This window comes from Lipotes vexillifer, unplaced genomic scaffold (genome assembly GCF_000442215.2).
Source record: "Lipotes vexillifer unplaced genomic scaffold, Lipotes_vexillifer_v1.1 scaffold1235, whole genome shotgun sequence".
NCBI lineage: Eukaryota > Metazoa > Chordata > Mammalia > Artiodactyla > Lipotidae > Lipotes > Lipotes vexillifer.
The window spans coordinates 202,921-212,008 of NW_006775530.1; positions in this window are offsets into that span (position 1 = coordinate 202,921).

A 9,088-nucleotide genomic window follows, 5' to 3' on the forward strand; every position below is an offset into this window, starting at 1 on the left:
AAAGAGTAACTATAAAGAGCAAAGTAAAATCCATCTGAAGGCTATTATAAATACTGGCTCACTTACATTTCACAAGTGACAATGCCTATTGACCTTAAAATTGTAGAAATTAAACTACTGGCTTGACCATATAAATCTCATGTGTAACTACAGAAAACCATAAGTGTCTAATTCATTGGCAAGTTTCTCACCATAACTTATGCCTGTGGATCAGTGTAACAGAAACTGGCAGAAGCACTATAAGCCACACAAATACTATTAACAATAAACACGGTAGCTTATGAAACCTGGTCGGTAGCTTCTCTTTCATCCACCTAAGGGATCACCCAAATAATACTACCTTCCATTCCTGTCTTTTTAAATTCAAAATCATCAATGCTTACAAGTCTTATGTATAATATTGCAATTAATATTCTGAAAACTGCTCATTATGGGCTAGGTAGTTAACAAGCAGACTGCATAGTCTGGGTCAAGTTGGAGCTGAGGCACTGAGACTGAAATAAAGGCAAGAAAGCACTGCTGAGAAGACAGGTGACTACACAGAGCAGAAACTGAATTACTGGATTCTTGAGACTGGAATTATACCACACTCAGCATCAACAAATATGTGTGCCAGGCACCGTGCTAGGTGTTGTTTTCAAACATTTGAACAGGGTCACTTAGGAAAATTACACATTCCCTGCAGTTGCACGTAAGAAAATATTTTCAAACAAAACACTTCCTGGAGGGAGGGATAACTCAAAAACTAAATATGCGATACAGTAGGATCTTGTTGTCCATCCAATCTATATGTAATAGCTTGCATCTTGTATAGAAATGTAAGATTTTTGTGTATTGATTTTGTCTCCTGCAACCTTACTGAATTTGTTTACTAGGTCTAAGTTTTTTATATACATTCTTTTTTATATTTTTAATATACATTCTTTTTTATTTATATACATTTATATATTCTTTTTCTTAATATACATTCTTTTTTATATTCTTTTCCATTATGGTTTATCCCAGGACATTAAATATAGTTCCCTGTGCTATACAGTAGGACCTGGTCCATCCATTCTATATGTAATAGTTTGCATCTACTAACCACAAACTCCCAGTTCATCCCTCCCCAACCCCACCCACCTTGGCAACCACAAATCTGTTCTCTATGTCTGTGAGTCTGTTTCTGCTTCATAGGTAGGTTCATCTGTGTCATATTTTAGATTCCACATATAAGTGATATCATATGGTATTTGTTTTTCTCTTTCTGACTTACTTCACTTAGTATGGTAATCTCTAGTTGCATCCATGTTACTATAAATGGCATTATTTCATTCTTTTCTATGGCTGAGTAGTATTCTTTATCCATTCATCTGTCAATGTACATTTAGGTCGTTTCCATGTCTTGGCTATTGTGAATAGTGCTGCTATAAACATAGGGGTGCATGTATCTTTTTGAATCATCATTTTGTCTGGATATGTGCCCATGCGTGGGATTGCTGGGTCATATGGTAATTCTATTTTTAGTTTTCTGAGGAACCTCCATACTGTTTTCCATAGTGGCTTACATTCACACCAACAGGGAACTGTGTTCCATGTCTTGGGATAAGCCATAATGGAAAAGAATATAAAAAAAGAATGCCTATATATTTATAACTGAGTCACTTTGCTGTGCAGTAGAAATTAACACAACATTGTAAATCAACTATACTTCAATAAAGTAAATAAATAAAAACAAAAAACTCAGTGTACATACTCAAAATAATTAAGCCTATTCTTTTAATTAGAAGGGACAGATATTTTTAAAGGGGAAACATTTTGGTATAAGGTCCAAAGACTTTAAATATCTTGTCCCATTTTAGAAAATAAGAAATAGAGCACTTTTCTTTAATAACCACTTTAGTATGACACAAACTGGCTTTAAATCCACTTTTTTCTAGAACAGCACATACCAGGCAGTCAGCAAAGAGTTGAGAGAATGAGTGAATATTTTAGCCACTTTTTATTTATCAAAATAAAAAATATAACCTAAAATTCATTCCAAGGGACTTCTGAACAGATAACTGTTGGATATATAAAATAGATTAGGGCATAGTTTTGCTACCAACCATTAGAGCAAGATCAAGACTGAGATAGCATAACCACTTCTGACTACAAAATCGCACCATTGCAACAAGATTGTTCACTCACTCATGATAATACAAGGAGTTCAGGACAAACTTATCTTGTCCAAATAAAAAGCCGTAAAAACTGACAGATGCTTCCTTTTTTGGTGAGAAAACATCCATTTTGTAACAATCTATAACCCTTTTGTAATCATCAGTGTGCAGAGGATAAAGATCATTCCCTCTCCTTGTGGGTATAGCCCTTGAAAAAAAATTTTTAAAACAACAGGTACACTGTGAGAAGTACATAACAGGAAATGACACGGTAAGAATCCATTGATGCCACATATAAATCAGAGAGACAACTAACTCACGCCTTCTCTAAACCATTCACAACAAAATTTTTTTTTCTCATTTCATCAATATGAAACCACATAAAAGAAATTCCAGCTACTAACCACATTAAAACGTGAGTTATTTGCTGGAGACTTGATAACACTGAGGGGGCAAAAAGTCAACATTCTTGCCAAGTGAAAGCATAAAAAAAAAGTCTCTTACAGTTACCTTCAAGGTAAAATTAATTATTAATTGGAAAAGCCTGGACATGGAATGATTGCTATCAATATTTTAATATTTTCAGTGCTAATTTCATTCTCACCATCGTAGTTTGTCTATGAAGAAGCAAGAGAGGTCTATTTACTTTTAGTGAGGCTTGCTATAATGATCACCTTAAGAAGGCCACCAATATTTTGAAATGCTTTGAATCTTCCTCTTTTTGCATTTCTAATATTAAACAAACTGAAAAAATATTCCCATTTCATTCACACAAATGAACAATTCTACCATTCTTAGGTGGCTCATGAAAGATTAGATGTTAATTTCTGAACAAGATTAATTTTTTAATTCCCACTCACCAGTACTGCAATTCACACTGTGTTAAGACTTGTATTTTATCATAAAAGTTTTGTGATCATTTGTAAAACTTGAATTTTGAAATTAGAAAGTTAATTTACCAATGACCTGAATTCAACCTAACTCATCTCTAGAGCCAAGCCTGCAGAAATGCCTAGATAAAATTCAGCATGTTTCAGGTTTCAGCAGAACAGTGTAAAAGAAACCTTAAGGATTGAGGAATGAATATGTCACAAACAGGACATGGATGAAGAAGAATTAGGAGCACTCTGCTTTAGCTCCTCAGGGTCCATTGTCCCAGAGGGAAAAGAGCATCTTCTGAACCTGGAAATATGAGCCCAAGAAAAATCTCAGGTTCAAGGTGACCTCCAATTTGCCTCAGGGATAGAGACACAACCCTTAACTTCTAGTACCAAGGCTCCAGGGCACATAAGGGGAGAGTCAACAGAGGTTTGGAATTGCCCATGGCATTTAAAGCCTAGAGGGGCTGTTCTGGGGGGACAGTGTTCACTAGAAAAGAGTCACATTAGACTATATATATAAAGGCTGTCTAATGCCATGTGGAACCCTGAGAGTGTAGGGGCAATGTCTCAGGCTAACCTGGACATTGGCCCCAGATTTGCCCTCATTTTCCATTTTTAACATCATACACCTCTATGCTTCTACACATCTTCCTGACCTCCAGCCTGTGACTAAATACTTCAGTTTTACCTGTGATGCTGTCTCACCTCAGACAGCAGCTGCATCTGACCACGTTACTCCTGTAAGCCCCATAGCCCACTACAAACCTGGGCATCTGGCCAGGTAGGTGGGCAATGTCTTCATCAGCCACTGCCTGAAAACTGGCCATCCTTCTCAGCTCTTACCTCTTTTTCACTCACCACATTGAAACAATCACTAGATGCTACTGATTCTATCTTTCCAATAGATTTCAAATCTGTCCATCTCTCTATCCCCATTGGCACACCTGCCTGGTTCATCTAGGCCACCACTGCTCTTGCCTCTTAACAGCCTCTTAACTCACTTCCTGCGTCAGTCGAACCCCTCCAATCCTCCAATCCATTCTCTGTACTGCAGGCACAGTGGTGTTACTCACAACTCATCCCAGCACATCACTCTACAAGTTAAAATATTTCAGGGCTCCCCAATGCCCTCAAGATAACTGCCAAGTTCTGTATCATCCATTCAGGATTCAGTCCTCACTTATCCAACCTCATTTCTCACAAGCTCAACAACTTCTGCAGCACTTCCAAATGCAGAGACCCATGTTCTTTCTCACCTATAAGTCTTCTGTACTTAGTCTAACCTACGCTTGTGTGACTAAACTAAATCTCCTCCAAGACATGACATGCCAAACAGATACAGCTCATCATACTTTGTTCATGAACTAACCTTGCTTGTAATACTCTTTTATTACTATTTCTCTTGAGCTAATATTTCTAAAGACAAGAATATTCATAATCTATTCATAGGAATCCTAATATTTATCAAGCACCTACTATATTCTTGTCACTGTTATACACATTTTTGTGTGTGTGTGTGTGTGTGTGTGTGTTACACGGGCCTCTCACGGTTGTGGCCTCTCCCATGGCAGAGCACAGGCTCCGGACGCACAGGCTCAGCAGCCATGGCTCACGGGCCCAGCCGCTCCGCACATGTGGGATCTTCCCGGACCGGGGCACGAACCCATGTCCTCTGCATCAGCAGGCAGACTCTCAACCACTGCACCACCAGGGAAGCCCCACATTTATTTTTATTAACTTATGTAATCCCCAGAGCAACCCTATGAGTTGATCCAGTTATTATCCCCATTTTATAGATGAGGAAACTGAGGCACAGAATGATTAAGAAAAGATGATACAGCTAATAAGTGGAGGATCAAGATTCAAACCATGGTCATAACATTCCAGAGTTAGCTACTAAACTTGACTGTTACTCCAGAGACAGTCAAGAAGAGCAAACTACGTTTCAATTCCAATAAATGATGGCAAATGTATGTCATCTGACATTAATAAATCTTTCAACTTCAGGGTTGAGGGCAGTTATGATGACTAGTCTGCAAATTTCTGTAAGACTTACCTTTGTGATACAAACATCACATCCCACTAGCTCAGTGCACACTTTACCAGGGGAAATTTTCCCATATTATGTTAACATTTTTAGGCCTACTTTTATTTATTTATTTATTTTTTGGCTGCACTGCATGGCAGGCAGGATCTTAGTTCCCCAACCAGGGATTGAACCCGTGCACCCTGCAGTGGAAGCGTGGAGTCTTAACCACTGGACAGCCAGAGAAGTCCACAGGCCTACGCTGAAAAACAATAAAGTAGAAATATCACACTATAGAATTATGCTGCTGCCAAAACTAAAACTACATTATTAATGGTACAGAAAAATGTGGGTTCCCAATGCCTTGATATCTAAACTGTATGTCATTTTATCACTTATAGTTTATTAACAAAATTAGATGCAGCCTTTTTTTGATGCAGCCTTGTTTATATTAACTACTGTACATTTTTCTGATGTTAAATCAATACAGTTTCCATTTTTCATGCAACAGAAATTTAGAAAATTAAATACATCAAATGGTCATCATAAAGCAACCATAAAGTGAAATCTGAAAGATTAAAATTATGGCTATTATTTATCATGCATATTTGTATCCTCAGATAGTAAAAGTCCTAATTGTTTGCCCTGGGTTCTTTTAAGTATAAAAGTAAAATATGGATTAACAAGTTTGTCTTTTCCCTCTTCCAGAAGAAAAACAGTAATTCCTGGGTACAGGATATGTTGTCAAATACTTGACTGATTGACTCCTATAATAAGCTTGTTTAGTTGCTAAAATATCTAATACTTAGTATTGTAAGATGAATCTTATGTAAGAAACTACTTATATCTGATATAGTTAACCTTACTAAAAGTCATTTGAGGGTTGGGCTTAAAAATACAAGCATTTTAGAAATTAACTGAAAAAATAGTTTTAGTAGTGTAAAGCAAAACATTTTAAAAGTAGCCTTTGTGTACCAGACTATTCATTGATTCACATATATTTATGGAGCACATACTATGTGTTGGCTTGGCAGTAGTTGTTTGACAAACACCACGGAATGAATAGGCCTTGTCTCTGCAGAGCTATGCTCCAGTGAGACGTTATACTATCACACAATGAGAATCTCAACATGGTGGCATGGTGGGTCACCAACATGAAGTTAGCTAGGAAACTATAAATTCACTAAAATGTGTCTTCCTACCTTCCCTTGCCACCCTCCCAGATGCTGCCCTAAGTACAGCCTCCTATCGTTCTCACTTAAGCCTGATCTCTAAAGGAGTTTCTACTCCAAATTATCCTTCTCCTTTATTCCAGATTTAAATTCCATTCCCTCCAAGCTCAGTTATTGGCTGGGAAGAGGCAAAGAGATGATTTGCATTAGGGCGTGTTTGACTGATAGCTGCCTGCATTTTTTTCTAATGGTATTTGCTAACCCAGAGGAATGACTCACCAATCGAAAAACTTAGGCAATAACAGATGCTAAGGGAAAGTAGGGTTATTCCGGGAAGAGGAGTTTTCTGAGTCCTGCAAAGACTCTGCTTAGGAATTTTTGCCTCTGGCTATGCATAAATTAGCCTTGGATGGCATCACCTTTGCGAAGAAGCTGTAGCCCACAATGTTCAGCAAAACAAATGTTCCAAAGGGTGGGGATAAAGAGTGAAATCCCTAATGAATAACAGGATGGAAAATCCAGACCATAATAACCAGAAACAAAACAAGCCCTGAATGATATTTCCATTTCCACTTATTTGAAAATTATCCAAATATGCATCTGATACTTCTTAGCCCTAACATCCTGTCTTTAGAACATCCCATAAATCCATTTCAATGTAACATCAGGGTCTTTTAATCCCAAGATTTTAAAGCCAGTAAGAGAATTTATTTAATGCCATAAACTGAAAGCTTGCTCTATTCAGAGCATGGGCCCTCTTCCTTCTGGTGAAAAATGAACAAGTGACTCTTTGAAATCTTGCTGTGTTGACAATGGTATTAAATTTTCAGGTTCCTTAGGCTTCATGAAATCATAGGATGGGTAATAAGTGTTAGCCATATAACAAGTGTGAGATGTGTCAGCTCCAAAAAGAAAGGTCCTTAGATCGTCTTCACTGATTTCCATGCCTGTTCACCACCTTGCCAACTAACTAACAGCATCACTAATATGTCCAGAATTTTATTTTTCCTCCAATTAAACCAAGTTAGGGCAAAGTTGTATACTGAGCAAGGGATAACCACTGGATGAGCTAACAACACTAGCTTTTTTGGGATTCAGCCCTTTTCTCTTAAAAATAAGTTCCAGAAAAATGCTCTGTTTCACGAAGACAGTTTGCCTCCTACTTACAAATGTATGCTGATCTGAACAAACTCATGCTTTGTTAATAAATTAAATAAAAGTGCTTTTAAAATTCAACCACAATGAAACATATCATCCAGACCTCATTATTTGCCATTTCCATGCCTCTTCAGAATTTCTGAGTACTCCCTCATGTGTGTCAAAGTGACAGGAGAAAAATCTGTTCCCAAGCTACTTTTAGCCAAGTAAATACTTGGAAACTCACTGTGTAGCTAAGAAAGCATATCATTATGGCCTTTTCAAAGACATCCTGTAAACATCCAGCATTGAACGAAGTAGACAAGCTATTTTCGAAAATAGCAGAGGCCTACTTTCTGTTTTTTTTTTTTTTTTTTTAATTTTTATTGGAGTATAGTTGATTTACAATGTGGTTAGTTTCTGCTGTACAGTAAAATGTATCCGTTATACATATACATATATCCACTCTTTTCTAGATTCTTTTCCCATATAGGTCCCTACAGAGTATTGGGTAGAATTCCCTGTGCTACACAGTAGGTCCTTGTTAGTTATCTATTTTATATATAGTAGTGTGTATATGTCAATCCCAATTTCCCAATTTATCCCACTCCCCCTTTCCCCCCTGGCAACCATAAATCTGTTTTCTACATCTGTGACTCTATTTCAATCCCAGTCCTGGGCATGTATCCAGAAAAAAACATAATCCAAAAGGATACATGACCCCCAATATTCACTGCAGCACTGCTTACAATAGCCAAGACATGGAAGCAACCTAAATGTCCATCAACAGAGGAATGGATAAAGAAGATGTGGTACATATATACAATGGAATATTACTCATCCATAAAGAAGAATGAAATAATGCCATTTGCAGCAACATGGATGTTCATAGGGATTATCATACCAAGTGAAGTAAGTCAGACAGATAAAGACAAATATCATATGATATCACTTAGATGTGGAACCTAAAAAAAGGTACAAATGAACTTACTTACAAGGCCTACTTTCAATTTCAGTGAATGCACGGCCATTAAAATGAGACTCCTATATGTTCGCTGTGAGCTATCCCAGTGGTAATAACCAACAGTCTGTATTTTAATTGTCCCCTCAATTACCTGTATCCCCTTCTAGAGTGGAAGACATAGACTTGAGGGCATGGATTGTGTCTTGGTCACTTTGGGGAACAATGTACCAGCATATAGTAGGCACACAACATTAACAATTGTTCTATGGATGAACACCACACAGAGGGATGATGGAGTAAATTAAAACCAGCTACATTATAAAGGAATTACAGAACCCAAGCTCTCTGGACCTTGGGGTTCTTTTCTCAAGAGGCCAAATCCTTTTCATGCAACTGTGAGCAGGTACAATGGACATCTGAGGTGAGGGAGTGGGAATCTTGTGGTAAGTCTTGGCAAGCTTACCCCTACTGGCAGTCATGGTCCTCCTAACAGGTCAAAGAAGTTAGTCTATAGCTAAAACAAGGCCTAGATATAGAGATAAGTAAGCAAGGAAGAGATCAATTACTCAAAATCTGAATTCTTAAATAATTTAGAAACCAAATGTGCTGCCTGATTAAAGTTTACATTTCTATAAACCCACATAGCCTGTTGGGCTGCCACTGAATGAGGCATGCTTTCATCTAACATTTGGGTTTAACATCACAGTGTCTTCTTCCTTAAGAATTCGTAATCAAGAAATGACTCTATACCTTATGCTTAGCTAGGGAAA